Source organism: Cyprinus carpio, chromosome A22 (genome assembly GCF_018340385.1).
Source record: "Cyprinus carpio isolate SPL01 chromosome A22, ASM1834038v1, whole genome shotgun sequence".
In the NCBI taxonomy this organism is placed as follows: Eukaryota; Metazoa; Chordata; class Actinopteri; order Cypriniformes; family Cyprinidae; genus Cyprinus; species Cyprinus carpio.
In genome coordinates, this window is record NC_056593.1 from 2502507 (window position 1) to 2526907 (window position 24401).

General features: G+C 35.5%; 1 long non-coding RNA gene across 2 annotated transcripts; it reads right to left on the reverse strand.

Annotated features, from left to right (window-relative positions):
- Window positions 1–847: 847 nt before the first annotated feature.
- Window positions 848–17349, reverse strand: LOC109110216. 2 transcript variants are annotated; one of them, XR_006153273.1, is made up of 3 exons: window positions 17232–17349; window positions 2975–3033; window positions 848–1042 (listed from the first exon to the last, which is right to left on the reverse strand). It is a non-coding gene; the product is annotated as an uncharacterized LOC109110216 (long non-coding RNA). The 2 variants fall into 2 exon arrangements; XR_002021214.2 differs by lacking the exon at window positions 17232–17349 and adding an exon at window positions 3125–3248.
- Window positions 17350–24401: the final 7052 nt, after the last annotated feature.

Genomic DNA, 24401 nt, shown 5'->3' on the forward strand with positions numbered 1-24401 from the left:
AATGCATTTATTGCGTTTTGGAACCAAACTCTTACAACAAAAGTTACAACAAAAATAACTTTATTTGAACATATAGAGACCAAAAAACAAAACAAAAAAAACATATAGTACTCACTTCTCTGGCAACCAGAAACACCAACAATGAACCAACACAAGGCAGGAAACACAAGGGGAATAAGTAGGGCAGGTAACAACAGGTGTGACAACTGAACCAATAAACAGATAACAAGGTGGGTGGGTTAACAACGACCGGACAGCACACACTAAAACAGTGACAAGCCATATAATGTGTAAAGATGTTTAGTGTGAAACAGAAGATTGTGAGGTTCATAATAGCAGATGAAAAAATTAGAAAATGCTTGACACAAACATACACACAGAGTGCAAACATTGAGCTGTTTCTCCACCTACAGATCAATCCAGATGCACTGATGATTAAATAAAAAACAAAAGGAAAGGATATCACAGGGTCCATTTTGACTAAAAACAAAACAAAAACAGGGAATCACATTTGTGATTTGTGTTTATGTTTGCACATTTATGATGTTTGCTTGTGTTACAAGTCAGTGTCATTGAGAACACAGAGAAACCTGTAAATGAAAATGTGATGAGAAATGTTTCTCTTTGGTATCTTAGTGAATCTGAGTAAAATATCTCTTTTGAAACTCAAGCTGAATCATGTAAGTGTACCTTGGTCTTTTTCTTCTGGAGAAACTGAGCAGTGCAGAAGCTCAAATCAATGTTTTGAGTTATGATAATATTTTGTTACTGAATATTAATCATGTTTTTGTTGTTTGTTCTTTTTTAATGTTGACATTTTATTGAAATTTTGTTTAAAATACGTCTCCAATAAAAAAAAAGAAAAAAAAAGAGAGAAAAAAAATGACAAAACAAATAGAATTCTATTTGAAACAGTAAGAGTGCAAAAGCCAGATGCAGTTATTGTGATCAATCCATGATTTGTGAGGAAGCAGAATCAGCGAGAGTTTGATCAGTGTTCTGTAATGAAACACGTGTAAATCACCTCCGTTACATCTGATTCCTGGAAGACAAACACAAACGGATAAGATTAGGCATATTAAAATAAGCAAATACAATGCATTGATGAGGACAGATAACGCATTGGAGTATTACAGAATCAGTGAATATTATGGGATACGAGTCTGTGTTTATTGCACTGAATGACTGTTTTGTGTTTGTGTGTAATGGAGAGGCTGCGTGCAAAATCGCTTACTCTCTTGAGCACTTTTTGAATAAGTAATTACTTTGTGATTGCAAAAGGAGTATGTTTTTTATAGTATGAATCAGAGGCGTAGGCAGAATTGTTTTTTTTGTAGTTGTTGGATAAGTAATTACTTTGTGATTGCAAAAGGAGTATGATATTCAAGGTAATTTCAAGGTAATCTTTTTCTTGGAGCTGGGCTCAATATTCAGGTCATTTCAATCTTCTTCTTTTTTTAAGTAAAACTACCACGTCTCCGTCACCGTCACGAACCTGCCCACTGTCAACATAACCTAAAATCATTCACAATAGCCCCAAAAACTGTTACTGTATATTTTAATTTTTCATTCTACATAAATGTAGCCTATTCAAGGCACTGTATTTCCTCATCATATTTCCTCAAATACTAAACTAACGTGTATAAAGTTATTTTATTCAGAAAAGTCATGTTTGTTATTTTTTTATAATTTGTTTTTATTAAATAAATAGACCTACTGTACATATGGCATCAGCCACAAAATTTATAAAAAATAATCTTTCTGAGAAGGACTGACAATGTCTGGTCTTAAATTCTTTAGACACAGAACACTACACGACTTTAAACAACACTTAAAATTTTGTATCTTCCACATAAAGTTATTCTAAAATGTTACTAACAACATAATTCTGCCTCATCATTTCGACCAAAATCCACATTGGATTGTAGTCAGTAGTTTGAGTCGTGAAAATTAAGAAAATACATCTAGGAATTATTGTATTTTTGGATTTTAAATCAGTAGGGGTTGAGGGATCAAAAGTAACAAGCTTTTTTATGGATGGTAACTGTAATATTATTACTGAAGTCTTATTAGTAATTAGTTACACTACTAGTAAAAGTACCAAGTAATTATTTTAAATTATAGTGTAAGTACTATGCACACTTCAGAATCAAGCCGGGAGCAGTAGGTCATTTGGGTACTCTTTGCATACTCTTTTATGAGTACTGTGAATTCGGACATACTTATTTACTGTTTTTTGCCTACTATATAGTAGGGAAGTGTGCAATTTCGGTTGCAGCCAGAGTCTCTGTCTTTTGTGGTTTAAGGCCTTTTTATTGTGAAATTTTAGAACACAAAAGGAACTTTATTAATTGTAATCAAAAATTAAAACCAAGCAATATTATTGATTAGGGAAACCACATAATATGTTCAACACATAATACACCACACACTGCCAAATATGTTTAATCAGTTTGTGAAGTAGCATGCAGTATGTGATACATATTTCAAACAATAATATCGTGGAGCACAAAACCTGTCTTAAGTGTCAATTTTTCGAAATTGAGATTTATACATCATCTGAAAGCTGAATAAATAAGCTTTCCATTGATGTATGGTTTGTTAGGATTATACAGTATTTGGTTGAGATACAACTATTTGAAAATCTGGAATCTAAGGGAGCAAAAAAAATCAAAATACTGAGAAAATCACCTTTAAAGTTGTCCAAATGAATTCTTAGCAATGCATATTACTAATCAAAAATTTTATTTTGATATATTTACAGTAGGAAATTTTCAAAATATCTTCATGGAACATGATCTTTACTTCATATCTTAATGATTTCTGGCAAAAAACAAAACAAAAAAAACAATAATTTTGACCCATGCAATGTATTTTTGGCTATTGCTGCAAATATACCCCAGAGACTTAAGACTGCTTTTGTGCTCCAGGGTCACATATAATTTTTGAACCGTTATAAATGTATGACTCTTACCATCATTAGTTCAGTGTGTTTGTAGAGTAATGCAGCAGCTGGAGTCTCGTCTTCATGAACTGTAATGACAGACACGTTCAGTCAAAACATGCAGAATATTAGTGATTCACAATTATATTTACAGATGTGTGAGCTGTAGATTCACTTGACCTGTGTCTCTGTGTTTCTTGCAGATACAAAACAACACAATCATAGGCACAATCACCAGAGATCCAGCAGCAGTGATCAGCACTATTAGCAGAGATACTGAGGTATGAGAAGTCTGTCGGTGTGCTGTTGTAAAAGTTAAAGAATATGTCAGTCTTAACTACAACAAAAGACAGACATCTGCTCAAGTAAATAAACACATATAATAGCACTGACAGACCTAGACAAAATCCATAGAGTTGACTGATGTCCAGATCTTAATTTATTTCTCAAGATTTATAACAGATTCATATGTAATAACATTACATTGTCGGGGAGGATAATAATGTCATAAAAATGAAAACTTTTACTTCAGATGAGAATCACGTCACAACAGAAACTAATGCTGCTGCTGTTTGGGCTTCAGTGTTTTTTACTCTAATTATTCATTTCTGTGATTAACATTTGTTTTTTAACATGTTAAAATTATGAAAGCTACTATATGTACAGATTTTAGTACTCTAGTGGTTAGATATAAACTTGCGTGCATCTTCAAAAATGCATGATAAATTTTTTTTTTCCAATTTCTTGGTAAAGTAAACTTACACTGCATACATACACCTCTACAAGACACACACAGGAGAATGACGTGTGTATGCAATTGTTTACAGATTTATCAAAGTGTATTTGGGAAGAGATGGTTTGGAAAATGTAATCTCTTTTTTTTCTATCTATGTTATCTATTTTTTTTATTTTTATCATTAATTTTTTTTTATTTTTATTTTAAAGAGTTAGTTCACCAAAAACTTTATAAACTGTAATCTCTAGCTTCGGCTAACACATGAGAGTAGTTTTCGAGCAGATGACGCAGGCGTAGCGTAAGCTCTGACTGTATTTGTCTGAAAGAAGAAAGTCATATACACCATGGTTTGAGGGTGAGCGAATCATGGGGTCATTTTCATTTTTGGGTGAACAATTAATACTGCATTTGTTTTTTACACACTAGTGTCACACGTTCATGCTATTTTCACGTCACTCACCACAGCAACATAAAACAACATAGAAAGTGTGAAAAAATACTTTATCTGACACTGAAGAGGACGTGATGTCAAAAATATTTTATCTTTGCACTTAACACTTTTGTAATTTCATGCTATCTGAATGAATGTTTTTAAAGATCTTTAAGAAAAGAAAAGAAAAGAAAAGAAAAGATTGATAAAAAAATTTCATGAATCTTGCAGCACAGATGACACTGTAGTTGTGACTCACCATAGACAGTAACACTGAATCTGTTTGTGATATGTGTTTTTGTTCTTTTGATGGTTACATTATAAAGTCCAGAGTCTGTGGTTCTGGTGTTTGTGATGGTCAGAGATCCAGTCTGATGATCCAGCTTCAGTCTGTCTCTGAATCTCCCAGCAGGACCATCAGATGTGGAGAAAATGACATTCTCTTTATTGATTCGAGCTATAAGAGTTTCTGGACGTCCAAAGGTCCATGCTATCAAATCATCTGTCTGTATTTCAGTAACACCAGATTCTAGAGTGACTGAATCTCCCTCCACCACTGACACTGACATCAATGCATCAACACCTGGAAAACATAATGAAAATATTAAGACTTTTAAAAAGTGTTTTTGATTTAGTAAAGTAAACAGTTTGAAAATTACATTTGCAATCAATAACATCCAAAACAATCATTTGAGCTCCACGCATCATCATACACAGAAAACACTTTTACTGCAGATGAGAATCACGTCACACTGAAACTAAAGCTGCTGCTGTTTGAGCTTCAGTGATTTATATAAAGGACATTTAGAAAAAAACAAACAATAAATGAAGAAGGAACTGAAGCTATAAAAACTCACCATCCAGACACCACAAACACAAACAGAAGCAAAATCTGTGAAACATCTTCAGCGGTTTCAGTCCACAAATATGAAGACAAACTCTTCAGAACTGGTTCAGTAATAAAATGACAGATGAGCTGATGAGAGACTGATCTGTAGTAAAGTCACGAGAAACTCTACTGTCGGCTAAAATAACTGCACAACTTGAAGAGTTAAACCGTGTGAACATCCAGCTCTTTTTTGGTCATTTCACAACATGTTAATTTTGTCACTTTTATCTCCAGTAGACCACAGCTTCCTCTTCTGTTCAGTGTTGTCCTTTTCAACAGAGATAAACTGAATCCTAACATGATCAGGACTAGAGAAGTTGCGAGTGTCTTAAAGCAGTGTTTGATCTGCTCTCTCCTCTAACTGTCTTCAGCTCGTTTCTTCTTCAGTTTCTTATCAAATGTCTCAGTTGTTTCTCCTCTCAGACTGATTTCAGAAGTTTCTAATGTCTTTATGGAGCAGCAACAGATCACCTGCTAGAACTGTTTGTAGAAAGTGTTCTTCAATATACAAATATGATTTCAGAAGTTCATAATGTTATCTGGTGTCTCCAATAAGACAACAAATCTGAGCGCCCTCCTGGTGGATGAACACTCAAACTTATTCATTGATGATAATCTTCATTCATTCATTCAGAGCAGTGGTTCTCAATCCTGGCTCCGGGGACCCCCTGCAGCAACAGATCACCTGCTGTATCTGTGTGTAGAAAAGTCTTCTCTGATATTTTCATATCATTAACAGTCATATAAACACACCTAATGAATACAAACATATCAAGATTGAAAATTTGTGCCAGGAACAGTAAATACTGCTGTAATAATATAAAATGTTTATTATATATACATATTTTCTTCAAATTGTGAATGAAATTACAGACAGTGAGTAAAGAGTGCCTCCTGATCACTGAAACTGTTCATTCAGTGCAAACTGAACATTGAACTCCCCGTTTTAAGAAATTAATCTGACTAAACCAATTAATTTTTTTACATTTTCCTCTGCTTTGCTGTTTATAAGGATCTGTGCGTGTGGAGAAGATAAATGCTTGTGATTGGCTGCATTACTCAGTGCTTCAAAATCACATTGCAGCGCTGTTGAGCTCATGTCACGAATACAGCAACCAGACAGCTTTAATTTACTGTCTTTTCTCTTTTATTAAACAACTACCAATCATATGTTTTTGCTACACTAACCATAGTTTAACCGTGGTATCTCATGGTTACTATAGTTAAACCTGGTAACCATGGTTTTGCTACGGTTGATTTTTTTGGATGTTAATATGACTTATGATAATGCAATAAGATGTTCAGCTTTAGGATCTTTCTATAAAGATATTGTCATGATAAATATACTGTATATATGTGGCGCTCTGTTGAACTCATTAACATATACACATAGTCTGTATTCCTCCAGGAAGTGCTTGACATAATAAATGTAATAACACTTTACCCAAATCTTATTTTCAGAAGGTTTGGACACTGCCAAACTAATTTTTGTTTAATAATAAAATAGGAAAGGAAATTATGTCACATGTGTCCCATACTCAGAATTTGTGCTCTGCATTTCACCCGTCCAAATGCACACACACACACACACACACACACACACACACACACACACACACACACACACACACACACACACACACACACACACACACACACACACACACCACACACACACACCCGGAGCAGTGGGTAGCCATATTGCTGACAAAAGGGAGCTAGAGGATCCCCTGGACTTTATTTGTATGATGGGAAAATACCACATTCACAAAACATGATGCTTTAACTTTAAACCCAATTGTAAAATATTCACTTCTGATTTACTTTTACTTTTCTAATCACTTCAAAGAATCTCCTCCAACAAAAAAAGCTTTAAAATACACCCAATCTTATAGGCAAAAAAAAAAAAACTTTTGTGGTAACTTTTATGATGTGTTATAATTTTGTTTTATTTTTACTTATTTAATTATCTTTTGTTTTTACTGTATCCCCCATTGTTCTTGTTCTAATGTTTACGTGTATCCATGTGATATTGTAAATAAATAATAATAATAACTGTAATAAAACATGGAGAGACTCTTGAAGCTCAGAGTGAGAAACTTTATTGATAAAGACAAGCAAATACAGATGACAAATGGACAGCAGCAGTAAAGTCTTTATAAATGTGTTTTATGTATCTGAGTAATATTCAGGAATTCACCATAACTCTAGCTGCGTAAAAAAAAAAAAAAAAAGTAAAAAAAAAAAAAAACAATTCCAAAAGGTAGAACACTTAAAGAAAGTCTGCACACTCTACCAAAAAAGAAGCCGTCAGCTGCGAGATAAAAGCAATACTTTTCCGAAAAAAGGGGCAAACGTTGACCTTTGTCAATGCTAAGATAACAACATGCGCGTTTCAGATGAGCACAATCTGCACAGAACCGATCACCGGTGATCACTGTGAGATGCATGCTGGGTAGAAATGTGTCCGAGGACGGTCTGATGCTCTGATGTCAAAAATCGACTCACTGACGACAGTTTAATACTCACTGGTTCAAACAGCCTCTTCTAAAAATTTTTTATCTGATATCATGTGATTGTGTTTAAATTATGCATGAATATTCCCAAACACTATGACAGTGTGATCTCTGTGTGAAATATGTGATTGTTGTCATATGTATTTTAGAATTTTTTAGAAATCACCTGTTTGTATCAGGCTAAAGTAAAAATGGATGATAAATAGTCTATGGAATAAATATGGAATTAAATAGCAAGGACTTTGAGTGTCTTGTTCATCATATTTGTTTTCATATAAAAACAACAGAGATGAGATAATATCATGTTTATCGTATGAGGACTGTCTCATAAATGTTGTTTCTTTTGCTCAAATAGCGTTAAAAAAGCTTATTTTTCAGACTAGAGCAGCCAGTGCGCACTGTTTCTATAGCAACCGGGACTTCTAACAGCAGCTGCAGTGATGCAATGACTTTACTGATTAGCGATTGGCTCTTTTACTCAGAAGGCGGGGCTTCCTTTGACAGAGCGGCCATATTGAGCATTGCATTTTTCCCCATTCAAAACTATACGAGTGACACATCTTGAGCTTTCTATCATTTTTTTTTTTTTTTTTTAGTTTTCTATAGTTTTTTTTTTAGGCTCATCTCAAACTAGCTTACTTTTACTTTTACTTTGATGTCATACACCAATGCGTCTGCTCAGCTCTGATTTAAGTATAAAAATGGTTTCATATTTATAATGATCAACTAAACCTAGATATAGTAAATAATCAAAACAAAATGTTGAACAGCAATGTATCTGAGGGAAATACAAACAATAGTCTATCTTTTAAATATCTGACACTAATAGAGAGAGCGTAAGCTCAAATAATCAACAAATATTTATTATTACAAAAACACTAGAAGAACAAAGATGCACTTGAAGAACCTTTAAAGTTCAGCGTTCTGCTTTAGATTGCAAAAGAATAAAGCTATACATTAATCTCACAAATATTTATATATGCAGGATTTTGTGAGAAATGACATCAAAGTACCGTGAGAGCCGGAGAGAGCAGACGGCTTCTTATGCTTTCAAATCACTCTTCAATCGCTCATCGGTCTGCGCAGCACTACTTCTCGTCAAACACACCTCTAGTTCAGCTCTTCTGGATCTGATGTCATAAACCAGAACAATGACAGTAGCCACGCCCACCAGAGCAGAGAGGACCAATCGGATCACAGCTTCAGTAGAACCACAGCGGTGGACAGAGTCTGAGGAATAAAAACACCAAACTGAGATCAGATCAGTCAATAAAACATCAATATCAGCGCCGACATCAACTAATATCAGCTCTGCTGTACCTGAACATGTGTGACAGAGTTGAGTGATGTCCAGATGTTGAGTCTGGTTGCTGATGGGATTGTTGAGCACACAGCTGTAGGTGTTTTTATCCTGATATTCCACCTCCAGGAGGTAGAGAGAGACTGATGCTGAGATCAGACACACTGATGCTGGACAATAAACTGTTTCCTTTGTACCAGGAGAGAGTCACATGACCCACATTCACCACTGAACACACCAATGAACAATTCTGATGTGATGATGATGATGATGAAGGGTACATTGTGAAGAGTTTCTGCTGATGACAGGAACAGGCAGACGAGCTGAAGACATAAGTAACAGTAATTAATGGTCAGTTTTTTCAGTCAGTGTTTAATGCTGATACTGTTAGCCTTTTATCTTCATTTATTTCTCAAGATTTATAACAGATTTATATATATATTAAAAAAAAACATGTTAATCACAGAAATTAATAATTAAAGTAAAAAAACAAACAGCAGCAGCATTAGTTTCTGTTGTGATGTGGATTCTCGTCTGAAAGTAACAGTGTTTTAATTTTTCTGACATTATTATCCTCCCCGAACAATGTAATGTTATTAACATGTTAAAATTATGAAAGCAAACTCTATTTGTAAAATATCTGGTCCTCTAGTGGTTAGATATAAACCTGCATGCATCTTCAAATGATGCGTGATCAGTTACTCACAGCCAGAGTCACTACATACACCTCTACAAGACACACACAAGTGAATGACGCGTGTATGCATTTGTTTACAGATTTATCAAAGTGTATTTGGGAAGACATGTATTTTTTTTATTTTTTTTTACTATCTCTTATTAATATATTTGTTGCTATATCAGAAAAAGTCAATATCAGAACAATATCCCGGCTCTTCTAAGCTTTATAATGGCAGTGAAAAGGGGGTCAAGATTTTAAAGCCCAATAAAGTGCAACCATCCCATCATAAAAACTGCTCTACATGGCTCCGGGGGGGTTAATAAAGGCTTTTTTCTGAAGTGAAGTGATGCGTTGTGTGTAAGAAAATATCCATATTTAAAAACTTTTATAAACTGTAATCTCTAGCTTCGGCTAACACATGAGAGTAGTTTTCCAGCAGATGACGCAGGCGTAGCGGCTACATGAAACAACATAGAAAGTGTGTGAAAATACTTTATCTGACACTGAAGATTTCAAAAATATTTTGTCTTTGCACTAAACACTTTTGTCATTTTTATGCTATCTGAATGAATGTTTACATTATGAATGTCAAAGATCTTTAAGCCAAAGAAAAAAAAGAAAAAAAGAGAAAGAAAAGTAAAAAAAAAGGAAAAAAAAAAAAAGAAAAAAAAGAAAAGAAAAAATGAAAAAAAAAAGAAAAGAACAATAGAATTTCATGAAATCTGGCAGCACAAATGACACTGTAGTTGTGACTCACCATAGACTGTAACACTGAATCTGTTTGTGGCTCAGTGTATTTGTCTTTTGATGGTTACATGATAAAGTCCAGAGTCTGTGGGTTCTGGTGTTTGTGATGCTCAGAGATCCAGTCTGATGATCCAGCTTCAGTCTGTCTCTGAGATCTCCAGCATCAGGACCATCATATGTGGAAGGTGGGAGAAGATTCCTTCCTCTTGATTGATTAGAGCTATCTGAGTCCACTGGGACGTCCAAATGTCCACATTATCAGATCATCTGTCTGTATTTCAGTAAACACCAGATTATAGAGTGACTGAATCTCCCTCCGTCACCATCTTCACTGATTCACAAAACACACCTGAAGAACATGTGAAAGAAAATTTTTAAGACTTTAAAAGTAGTTTTAAAACAAAATTAAGAAGCTCCACGCATCATCATACACAGAAATCACTTTTACTGCGGATGAGAATCACGTCACACTGAAACTAAAGCTGCTGCTGTTTGAGCTTTCAGTGATTTATATAAAGGACATTTAGAAAAAAAAACACAAAAAAAACGAGCACTGAATCTGAAGGCGCTGAAATCAGAAAAACTCACCATCCAGACACCACAAAATTACAAAAAACAGAAGCAAAATCTCTGTGAAAACATTCTTCAACGGTTTCAGTCCACCAAATATGAAGACAAACTCTTCAGAACTGGGTCAGTAATAAAATGACAGATGAGCTGATGAGAGATTGATCTGTAGTAAAAGTCATATGAAACACTACTGTCAGCTAAAATAACTGCATATTTTATTCTGTTTTGATGTGCCTGACCATCAGCAGCTTTTTTTTTTTTTAAGCACTATTTGTGAATTCTTTTATAATGTTTGCCTTTTGTGGTTTTTCAGCTCCAGTCTGTCAAAACTTCCTGTTGTCACAGTTATGTTCTGTTTTTATTTTGTTTTCTGTGTCTGTTCAACCCAGTCACAAAATGTATTCTATTGATTTGGGTTCATGAATTTCCCTTTTTTGTGTATCACTCAGCACGGGCTTTCCATCTAATGTATTTCAAAAGGAAGTATCTTTTGTGCCTGCAGCATGTTTCTCTTTCTGCCACTCGGGAGCACAGACCGCTGTATTGTTTTTTTTCTTTTTAACTGTAAGCGCTACATTACTCAACATTTTATTCAGAAGATTTTTTTATCCTTGTTTTATTGCTTTATATTCTGTAGGTCACTCACCATTGCTATCCATCGTCAGTGGTTCCTTCCAGTCAAAATATAGTAAATATATTCTTCTGGTTAATTAACAAGACCGCAGAGTTGTGCTACGGGCCATCGCTTTCTTTTTCTGACAAATTTCTGACCGTTTTTTTTTCATGGGCTTGGTGTGTCAAATATAATAGTAAACACTACATAAGCCTTATCAACCATCACTATCAAGCAGAAGATAATATTAAGAATCGACTTTGGGTTTCTTCTGTTTCTAATTTTCCATTGCTTCAAAATAAGATTTTGAACGTGTATGTGGTTAAAATTGGGAGAATTTGTTTGTTTTTTATCAGCTTAGGATGCTGATAGAAGGAATGTAAACATCAGTATCAGGTAGGATTAAGGTGCAGTTCATCAACGTTAGTAGATTTGGTTAGCTAACTGTATTTGATAATGTTTATGATTCCAGTAATTATTACTTTACACATTGCAGGATTAATTGGATCCTCATGGGATATTTCTTAAAATGTATAAGAGCTTGTCTAGAAAATTTGATTTCAAAGGTGTTATTGTAATTAGAAAAGGCCAATATGTTCAAAATTTGATTAAGAATAAATGCATAACGAAATAAAAGTAAAGGGATACAAACAGGTCTTGTCAACAGTTTGAGACTGAGCGAAAGAAGTGTGTAAAAAGAAATGATAACGGTTTTGGTTTGCTATATGATTATGATTGATGTCAGGGTGTCATGAAAAACAGCCTTTTTCAAAGATGTTATTTATTTTCTATGGTTATCACAGATGATAAGAAGGCAAAGGCCTGGTTGATGCACATGTATCTATACCTCCAAGGATCCTTCCAATGCAACAAAAGGCCCCAGGATGGCCAAAACTCTTCTCTTCCTCTGTAGGGAGAGGAGGAACTGAATTGATACCCCATCAGTCTTGTTTGCTTCCTCTTACGTTGCCGCAGCCCTTGTTTTTTTCACAAAAAGTCCCCTCCATCTTATTCCCTGATTTCTTTTGGGCTTTCGTTCGTATCCATAGCCAGCATCATTTATTTTTTGAGTGATATCTGCCCAGATTTTATTTTTGTCAGTATTTTGTAATGCTGTTTTTCAGCTTTGAAAATAGGCTGGACTTTATTATTTTCCACCTCCTCCAAAAGAAACTGCGATTTCATGCTTTGAAAATTGGGGTTTTCGTGTCATTTTCATTAACACGTGGCTGAATGGCAGCAAGAGACTTAAATAGGAAAAATTGAGCAACATAAGCAACAGGTGTCCACAACACTACATCACAGTTTTTTCAACTGTGCTTATGTAGGCCTATCAATATTAAATAAGAAATGGTATTATATGAAATTGTGAAATTATAGACATTGGGGCCAGAAGAAGAGAGACATTTTTAACTCGTGTGTGTATATGTATATAATATATTGCAGAACAAATGCAATGATTCATTATTACTCGACTCCTACATAATGTCATTTCCAAACAGCGTAGGGTTCGAGTCGAGAGAGAAAAGAGAAAATATTTAAACACCAAATTAATGTAGGTGGCGGTATGTGCTCATGGCTCCAAGTCAGCCATTTAGATCGAAGAGTAGTTTTCCAGCAGATGACGCACGGCCGTAGCTGGCTACATGAAACAACATAGAAAGTGTGTGAAAATACTTTACTGACACTGAAGATTTCAAAAATATTTTGTCTTGCACTACAACACACTTTGTCATTTTTATGCTATCTGAATGAATGTTTACATTATCTTTGAAATGTCAAAGATAACAAAAAAAAAAAAAAAAAAAAAAGAAAAAAAGAAAAAAAAAAAGAAAAGAAAAGAAAAGAAGAAAAAAGAAAAAAGAAAAGAAAAAAGACAAACAAGAATTTCATGAATCTGGCAGCACAAATGACACTGTAGTTGTGACTCACCATAGACTGTAACACTGAATCTGTTTGTGATCAGTGTATTTGTTCTTTGATGAGCGTTACATGATAAAGTCCAGAGTCTGTGGTTCTGGTGTTTTGTGATGCTCAGAGATCCAGTCTGATGATCCAGCTTCAGTCATGTCTCTGAATCTCCCATCAGGACCATCATATGTGGAGAAGATCCTTCCTCTTGATTGATTAGAGCTATCTGAGTCCCTGGACGTCCAAATGTCCACATTATCACATCATTCTGTCTGTATTTCAGTAACACCAGATTCTAGAGTGACTGAATCTCCCTCCGTCACCATCTTCACTGATTCACCAAACACACCTGAAGAACATGAAGAAAATATTAAGACTTTTAAAATGTATTTTTGATTTGAGCTCCACGCATCATCATACACAGAAATCACTTTTAACTGCAGATGAGAAATCACGTCACACTGAAAAACTAAAAGCTGCTGCTGTTTGAGCTTCAGTGAGTTTATATAAAGGACATTTAGAAAAAAACACAAAAAAAAACGAGCACTGAATCTGAAGGAGCTGAAATCAGAAAAACTTCACCATCCAGACACACCACAAACACAAACAGAAGCAAAATCTTGTGAAACATCTTCAACGGTTTCAGTCCACAAATATGAAGACAAAACTCTCAGCCCTGGTTCAGTAATAAATGACAGATGAGCTGATGAGAGACTGATCTGTAGTAAAGTGATATGAAACACACTACTGTCCAGCTAAAATGAAACTGCATATTTATTCTGTTTTGATGTGCCTGACCATCAGCAGCTTTTTTTTTTTTAGCACTATTTGTGAATCTTTTATAATGTTTGACCTTTTGGTGGATTTTTCAGCTCCAGTCTGTCAAAACTCCTGTTGTCACAGTTATGTTCTGTTTTTATTTTTGTTTTTCTGTGTCTGTTCAACCCAGTCACAAAATGTATTCTATTGATTTGTGTTCATGAATTTCCTTTTTTTGTGTATCACTCAGCACGGCTTTCCATCTAATGTATTTCAAAAGGAAGTATCTTTTGTGCGCCTGCAGCATGTTTCTCTTTCTGCCACTCGGGAGCACAGACGCTGTATTGTTTTTTTTCTTTTTTAACTGTAAGCGCTACATTACTCAAACATTTATTCAGAAGATTTTATCCTTGTTTTTATTTGCTTTATATTCTGTAGGTCACTCACCATTGCTATCCATCGTCAGTGGTTCCTTCCAGTCTAAAAATATAGTAAATATATTCTTCTGGTTAATTAACCAAGACCGCAGAGTTGTGCTAACGGCCATCGCTTTCTTTTTCTGACAAATTTCTGACCGTTTTTCATGGGGCTTGGTGTGTCAAATATAATAGTCAAACACTACATAAGCCTTATCAAACCATCACTATCAAGCAGAAGATAATATTAAGAATCGACTTTGGGTTTCTTCTGTTTCTAATTTTTCCATTGCTTCAAAATAAGATTTTGAACGTGTATGGGTGTGTAAAAATTGGGAGAATTTGTTTGTTTTTTCAGCTTAGGATGCTGATAGAAGGAATGTAAACATCAGTATCAGGTAGGATTAAGGTGCAGTTCATTCAACATTAGATTTGGTTAGCTGAACTGTATTTGATAATGTTTATGAGATTCCAGTAATTATTACTTTACACATTGCAGGATTGAATTGGATCCTCATTGGATATTTCTTAAAATGTATAAGAGCTTGTCTAGAAAATTTGATCAAAGGTGTTATTGTAATTAGAAAAGGCCAATAAATGTTCAAAATTTGGATTAAGAATAAATGCATAACGAAATAAAGTAAAGGGATACAAACAGGTCTTGTCAACAGTTTGAGACTGAGCGAAGAAGTGTGTAAAAAAGAAATGATAACGGTTTGCTATATGATTATGGGATGTCAGTGTGTCATGAAAAAACAGCCTTCAAAGATGTTTATTTATTTTCTATGGTTATCAAAGATGATAAGAAGGCAAAGGCCTGGGTTGATGCCACATGTATCTATACCTCCAAGGATCCTTCCAATGCAAAAGGCCCCAGGATGGCCAAAAACTGTCTCTTCCTCTGTATCCCGGAGAGGAGGAACTGAATTGATACCCCATCAGTCTTGTTTGCTTCCCTCTTACATGCCACCCTTGCAAAAAGTCCTCCACTGTATTCCTGATTTCTTTTGGGCTTCGTTCGTATCCATAGCCAGCATCATTTATTTTTGAGTGATATCTGCCCAGATTTTATTTTTGTCAGTATTTGTAATGCTGTTTTTCAACTTTGAAAATAGCTGGACTTTATTATTTTCCACCTCCTCCAAAATAACTGCGATTTCATGCTTTGAAAATTGGGGTTTTTGTGTCATTTTCATTAACACGTGGCTGAATGGCAAGGAGACTTATATAGGAAAAATTGAGCAACATAAGCAACAGGTGTCCACAACACTACATCACTGTTTTTTCAACTGTTTTAACTGTGCTTATGTAGGCCTATCGATATTAAATAAGAAAATGGTATTTATATGAAATTGTGAAATTATAGACATTGGGGCCAGAAAAGAGCACATTTTTTAACTCCGTGTGTGTATATGTATATTAATATATTGCAGAACAAATGAAATGATTCATTATTACTCGACTCCTACATAATGTCATTTCAAAAGCGTAGGGATTCGAGTCGAGAGAAAGAGAAAATAAAACCAAATTAATGTAGGTGGCGGTATGTGCTCATGGCTCCATTCAGCCATTAGATCGAAGAAGAAGAAGAACGAGAGCTCAAAACCAACGTAGTTTTAACGATGGATCTGCAACACAGGTACCATGGTTTCGGGAAACAGTCGTGACTAGCTAGTTCGTTTCCAAAACGATGCATCGTACTATGGTGGTTAATCTGTGAGTTATGTAGTTGTACGGGAAACGCACCCCTGGGTTACTGTGTGTTTTGTTTTTTTATGGGTGAATCGCACCTTGGTTGTTAGTTTGGACAATCTGTGTGGACTGTTGAACTTTTCATGCAAGAAAAATCTTCAAAAGACTTCTGTCTCATACCTTTATTGAAATAGATAATTTTCACAACAGTAATCTACAGTATTTAATATTTAGGATCACAAACTCATCAAAAATCACTTAAAAGAATATAAAACGACACAAAAACTGCAAATACAGTGAGGAGATATATATTTGTGAGGAAGCAGAATCAGGGAGAGTTTGATCAGTGTTCTGTGGTGAAACACGTGTAAATCACCTCCGTCACATCTGATTCCTGTAAATCAAACACATTCATATTCATATCAAATAAACGCAGAAACTTGCCTGCAAATTCAAACATTAAGGATTGATAATGCACTGGACCGGAGCATCAAATTGAGTATTATGGGATAGAATGAGTGAATATTATGGGACATGAGACAGTGCTTCTTGCACTGAATGACTGTTTTGTGTTTGTTGTGTAATGCAGAGTCTCTGTGTTTTTTATGGTTTATGGACTTTTATTATGAAAGTTTAAAAAAGCAAAAAAAAAAATAAAAAAAAAAATAAAACCAAGCAACTGCTGAAAACCTCAAACATGTTAAACACATAATATAAAGCACAATGCCATAGATACAGTATGTGTAATGCGTTTGTGAAGTAGTGTGCAGAAACAATGAAATATTTTAAGCTGTATCACACTATTGCTAAGTGCTATGTGGTTATTTTGAACTTTAAAAATGAATGTAAATGTCATTGAAAGGACACAGAGACTTCTTACCATCATTAGTTCAGTGTGTTTGTAGAGTATGCAGCAGCTGGAGTCTCGTCTTCATGAACTGTAATGACAGACACGTTCAGTCAAAACATGCAGAATATTGGTGATTTACAATTATATTTACAGATGTGTGAGCTGTAGATTCACTTGACCTGCGTCTCTGTGTTTCCTGCAGATACAAAACAACACAATCACAGGCACAATCACCAGAGATCCCAGCAGCAGCAGCAGTGATCAGCACTATTAGCGGAGATACTGACTTTGAAGGAGCTGAAGAAAGAGGATGTGAAATATGAGGTGAAGGAGTCTGTTGGGTCTGCTGTTGTATGCCTAAAGACTAAAGTCTGATCTACAACAAAAGACAGACATCAGCTTCAGTAAATAACCACATATATCAGCGCTGCTGTACCTGCAGATGTGTGACAGAGTTGAGTGATGTCCAGATGTTGAGTCTGGTTGCTGATGGGATTGTTGAGCACACAGCTGTAGGTGTTTTTATCCTGATTTTCCACCTCCAGAGGTAGAGAGAGACTGATGCTGAGATCAGACACACTGATGCTGGACAATAAACTGTTTCCTTTTGTACCAGGAGAGAGTCACATGACCCACATTCACCACTGAACACACCAGTGAACATGATGATGATGATGATGATGAAGAAGAAGAACAGTCTCTACTGATGACAGGAACAGGCAGATGAGCTGAAAAACATGAGAGAATAAATGAATGTAACAGTAATTAATGGTCTGTTTTATCAGTCAGTTGTTTACTGCTGATACTGTTAGGCTTCATCTTAATTTATTTCTCAAGATTTATACAAGATTCATATGTAATATCGTTACATTGTCGGGGGACGATAATAATGTCATAAAAATGAAAACTTTACTTCAGACGAGAATCACGTCACAACACAAACTAATGCTGCTGCTGCTTTTGGGCTTCAGTGTTTTTTACTCTAATTATTCATTTCTGTGATTAACATTTGTTTTTTAACATGTTAAAATTATGAAAGCTACTTTTTACTCAATTTTTGATCCTCTAGTGGTTAGATATAAACCTGCATGCATCTTCATATGCATGATCATTTTTTTACTCATTTTGTTGGTTAAGTAAACTTTCAGCTTGACGTTACTCACCAGAGTCACTGCGTACAGTACATACACCACAAGACACACACACGGAGAATGATGTGTGTATGCAATGTTTGTACAGATTTATGAAAGTGTATTTGGGAAGAGATGGATTGGAAAATTTAATTTTTTTATTTTTTTTTTACTATCTCTAATTAATTAATTTTACTTACTATTATCAGAACAAGTTACAGACTGTACCTGTTAAAGGGTTAGTTTCCACCAAAAAAATTAGCCCATGATTTACTCGCCCCCAAGCCATTCTAGGTGTATATGACTTTATTCTTTCAGATGAACCACAATCAGAGTTATATTAAAAGATAACCCGGCTCTTCCAATCTTTATAATGGCAGTGAAGATTTTTAAAGCCCAATAAAGTGCATCTATCCATCATAAAACTGGTCTACACATCTCTGGGGGGTTAATAAAGGCCTTCTGAAGTGAAGTGATGTGTGTTTGTGTAAGAAAAATAATCCATATTTAAAACTTTATAAACTGTAATCTCTTAGCTTCGGCTAACCACATGAGAGTAGTTTTTCCAGCAGATGACGCAGGCGTAGCGTAAGCTCTGACTGTATTCATCTGAAAGAAGAAAGTCATAAACACCATGGTTTGAGGGTGAGGCGAATCATGGGGTCATTTTTATTCTTTGGTGAACTTTCCCTTTAATGCAATTAACGCTGCATGTGTTTTTTTACACACTAGAGTCACACATTCATGCTATTTTAACGTCGCTCACCGCGGTTATGGGATCAGATTCCCCGCCTAAAGTATTGCAGTCATGGATGAATAAAAAATAACAAGCGTGAAAACAAAATTTTAAAAACGCAAGTAAAAATAAAATGTACAAGATTCAAAAAATGAAAGCAAAGTTTTCAGAATAGCAAACAATAGTCATGGATTGAAAAAGAATAAGCGCAAATCAAAAAATTAATACGCTTTTTAAAAAATAATAATAAGCAGAATCAAAACTTTAAACATGTTTAAAATCATATTGCACAAAACTGAAATATTAATGCAAATATTGTCTGACTTGTGAACAAAATCATGTTTTCCTTGGTTATATTTCTGTTTTTTTTTTTTCTCCGGTCAGACATTTTCTGCTCATATTTTTATTTTTTGTATGATTATGCTGTTTTTTCCCTTCGCTCTTTGTTTCTATGTTCTGCGCGCTTTGCTTTTCCAGATGTTTGCAGTTAGAGTTTGATGTAAATCAGGGCGGGCTCTTAAGCGACTTCATTGGTCCACTAGTTCTAGGTTGGGATATAATTATTTTGTTTTTCAGATGAAGAGGGGCGGTGACATCACTCCAACATTCATTGGACCAATGAAGTTGCTTAAGCCCGCCCTGATTTACATGAAACTCTAACCGCAACATTTGGAAAAGCAAGCGCAGAACATAGAAACAAGAGCGAAGGGAAAAACAGCATAAGCATACAAAAAATAAAAATATGAGCAGAAAATGTCTGAGAGCAGAAAAATAGAGAAATATAACCAATGAAAACATGGATTTTGCGTGCAAGTCAGACAATTTAGCATTAATATTTGAATTTTGTGCAATATCTGATTTTCAACGTGTTTAAAGTTTTGATTCATGCTTATTATTTTTTAATGATTTATGATTTTTTGATTTACGGTAATTATTTTTCAATCCGTGAATATTGTTTGGCTATTCTAAAAATATTGCTTTCATTTTTAAATCTTGTGATATATATTTTTACTTGCGTTTTAAAATTTTGTTTTCATGCTTTTTTATCCGTGACTGCAATACTTTAGGCAGGATTCTGATAACCGCGGCTACATGAAACAACAAAATACTTTATCTGACACTCAAGATGACGTGATGTCAAAAATATTATTCTTTGCACTAAACACTTTTGTCATTTTTATGGTATCTGAATATGTTTTTTATTAAAGATTTTAAAAAAAATAAAAAGAAAACGAAAAAAGAAAAGAAAAAAAAGAAACGTTGTGATATTTTTTACTTTAATTTATAAAATAATTTTTCATGAATCTGGCAGCACAGATGACACTGTAGTTGTGACCTCACCATAAGACAGTAACACTGAATCTTTTGTTTGTGGTCTTGTGTATTTATTCCTTTGATGGTTACATGATAAAGTCCAGAGTCTGTGGTGATGGTCAGAGATCCAGTCTGATGATCCAGCTTCAGTCTGTCTCTGAATCCCACAGCATCACCATCAGATGTGGAGAAGATTCCATCCTCTTTATCGATTAGAGCTATACGAGTCTCTGGACGTCCAAAGGTCCATGCTATCAGATCACGTGTCTGTATTTTCAGTAACACCAGATTCTAGAGTGACTGAATCTCCCTCCGTCACCATCTTCACTGATTCACCAAACACACCTGAAGAACATAAAGAAAAATATTAAGATAAGACACTTTGTACCTTTTAGATACTAATATGTTCAACTTTAGGTACAAAGGTGTGCCTTTGCTAGTTTCGAAAAGGTACTGCCCCAGTGACAACTATACCCTTTTTTCTGAGAATGTACACAGAAAACACTTGTTTTTTACTGCAGATGAGAATCACGTCACACTGAAACTAAAGCTGCTGCTGTTTGAGCTTCAGTGATTTATATGAAGGACATTTAGAAAAAAACAAACAATAAATGAAGAAGGAACTGAAGCTATTTTTTTAAAAAACACTTCAAACTCACCCAACTAGACGCCACAAACACAAACAGAACCAAAATCGTGAAACATCTTCAGCGGTTTCAGTCCACAAATATGAAGACAAAACTCTTCAGAACTGGTTCAGTAATAAAATGACAGATGAGCTGATGAGAGACTGATCTGTAGTAAAGTCACGAGAAAACTCTACTGTCGGCTAAAATAACTGCACAACTAGAAGTGTTAAATCATGTGAACATCCAACTCTTTTTTGGTCATTTCACAACATGTTAATTTTGTCACTTTTATCTCCAGTAGACCACAGCTTCCTCTTCTGTTCAGTGTTGTCCTTTTCAACAGAGATAAACTGAATCCTAACATGATCAGAGACTGGAGAAGTTGCGAGTGTCTTAAAGCAGTGTTTGATCTGCTCATGAGAAACCTGAGAGTGTTTTGGCTCTGCTCTCTCTCCTCTAAACTGTCTTCAGCTCGTTTCTTCTTCAGTTCTTATCAAATGTCTCAGTTGTTTCTCCTCTCAGACTGATTTCAGAGTTTCTAATGTCTTTATGGAGCAGCAACAGATCACCTGCTGTATCTGTGTGTAGAAAAGTTCTTTATGGAGTACAAATATGATTTCATAAGTTCATAATGAGATCTGATGTCTCCAATAATCATGTAATCACCGTGTCTGAGGACGAGGTTCGGGAGGGCTCTAAAGCGAGTGAATGTCAGGAAAGCAGCCGGACCTGATGGGATTTCTGGCCGTATTCTGCGGTCCTGTGCTGATCAGCTCGCTGGTTTGTTTACATCGATTTTTAATGAGTCTCTTGCTACCTCTGTGGTTCCCACCTCCTTCAAAAAAATCTGTCATCATCCCTGTGCCTAAGAACAATAACCCCTCTTGTCTGAATGACTATCGTCCAGTTGCCCTCACATCAATAGTCATGAAGGTCTTTGAGGGACTGGTTAAAAACTTCATCTGCTCCTCCATCCCAGATACTTTGGAAACCTCTTCAGTTTGCTTATCGCCCCAACAGATCCACTGATGATGCCATCTCTCACATCCTGCACTCTTCGCTCACACACATTGACAGCAATAACAGGAACTATGTAAGACTGCTATTTATACTACTATAGCTCAGCTTTTAATGCTATAGTCCCCATAAAGCTAGCTTCTAAACTCATGGACCTCTGCCTGAATTCTTTACTATGCAACTGGATTCTTGATTTCTTCACCGGCAGACCTCAAGTGTGTGAAAGTAGGCCAGTTCACCTCTAACTCCATCACCCTGAACGTAGGGAGCTCCACAGGGCTGTGTCCTGAGTCCCCTGCTCTACTCTCTCTACACACATGACTGGGTGTCTTCCCACAGCTCCACATCTATTATCAAATTTGCTGATGATACTGTGGGTCCTGGGCCATATTTCCAACAATAATGAGACCGCATACTTGGATGAGGTAGAGAAATTAACATCATGGTGCCAGGACAATTGTCTCTCTCTGAATGTGAGCAAAACTAAAGAGCTGATTGTTGACTTCAGGAAGAGACAGCAGCAGCAGCCCTATACTCCTCTTATGATCAGCGGGACCCCTGTGGAGAGGGTGAGCAGCTTCAAGTACCTCGGTGTAAACATCTCCGAGACCTGACTTGGACTACACACATTCAAACACAGGTTAATAAAGCCAGGCAAAGACTGTACCATCTGAGACAGCTGAGAAAATTCAGGGTTTCACCCTGCAATCCTGAAAACTTTCTATTCAGAGGCCATAGAAAGCGTATTGACTCAGTGTATCTCAGTGTGGTATTTGAACAGCTCCAGTCATGACTGCAAAGCCCTGCAGAGATTGTGCGCTTAGCTGAGCGCATCTCAGGGTCTGCTCTCCCCTCTCTGCAGGACATCTACCTCAAACACTGCAAAAGCAGAGCTGTTAAAATCATCAAGGACTCCATTCACCCAGTAACCATCTTTTCACTTTGCTGCCATCTGGTAAGCGCTTCCGTAGCCTGATGTCAAAAACTGAGAGACTTAGGAGGAGTTTCTTCCCCCAGGCCATCAGGCTCCTAAACTTTCAAAACCAGCCTCTTAACATCTTCATGTCTCCACTTAATATTCACTTTATCAGTAAGACATTCATCATTCACTACCTCACATTGACATACTGTAAGTGTCAGCCTGTTTGCACATTTGCCTCTTGTACATTCCTGTGTATCTTAATATTTAAGACTACAGTTTACTTTCATGCACATTATTTTCCACTATATATTTAATTCTACAGTATACATCTCTTTATATATTTTATATTTTATTCTTATATTTTTATTGTTTACTTTTATTTCATTCTTTCATAGCTATATTTATGTATATTTTCCTCTGTGTTGTATTCTTTAATAATTGCACTGTCCATGGAGCGGACCTGACTCACATTTCACTGCTGGTTATAATATGCTCTATATAATTGTGTATGTGACAAATAAAAAATCTTGAATCTTGAATATGCTCTATATAATTGTGTATGTGACAAATAAAAAATCTTGAATCTTGAATAAAAAGATGATCATCTTCATTCATTCAGAGCAGTGGTTCTCAATCCTGGCTCCGGGGACCCCCTGCAGGGGAGCAGCAACAGATCACCTGCTGTATCTGGAAGTCTTCTCTGATAATTTTCATATAATTGTCATTTATATAAACATAATTAATGAATACATATATATATTGATTGTTTGTTTGTGGCGAACAGTAAATACTGCTGTAATAATATAAAATGTTTATTATATATACATATTTTCTTCAAATTGTGAATGAAATTACAGACAGTGAGTAAAGAGTGCCTCCTGATCACTGAAACAGTTCATTCAGTGCAAATTGAACATTGAACTCCCCATTTTAAGAAATTTATCTGACTAAATTAATTTTTTTACATTTTCCTTTTACTTTTTTACAAAATCACATTGCAGCGCTGTTGAGCTCATGTCACGAATACAGCAACCAGACAGCTTTAATTTACTGTCTTTTCTCTTTTATTAAACAACTACCAATCATATGTGTTTTGCTACACTAACCATAGTTTAACCGTGGTATCTGCAGTAAAACTGTGGTTATACAAATGCTATGGTTATACCGTGGTTGATTTTTGTAAAGGAAAATATGACTTATGATAATGCAATAAGATGTTCAGCTTTAGGATCTTTCTATAAAGATATTGTCATGATAATCTGCAGTAATTGTATATATGTGGTGCTCTGTTGAACTCATTAACATATACACATAGTCTGTATTCCTCCAGGAAGTGCTTGACATAATAAATGTAATAACACTTTACCCAAATCTTATTTTAGAAGGTTTGGAACACTGCCAAACCACTTCAAAATATCACAAAAAACACACCATCCCACGTTATATGGACACTCATTTTTGCACACACACACACACACACACACACACACACACACACACACACACACCCGGAGCAGTGGGTAGCCATATTGCTGACAAAAGGGAGCTAGAGGATCCCCTGGACTTTATTTGTATGATGGGAAAATACCACATTCACAAAA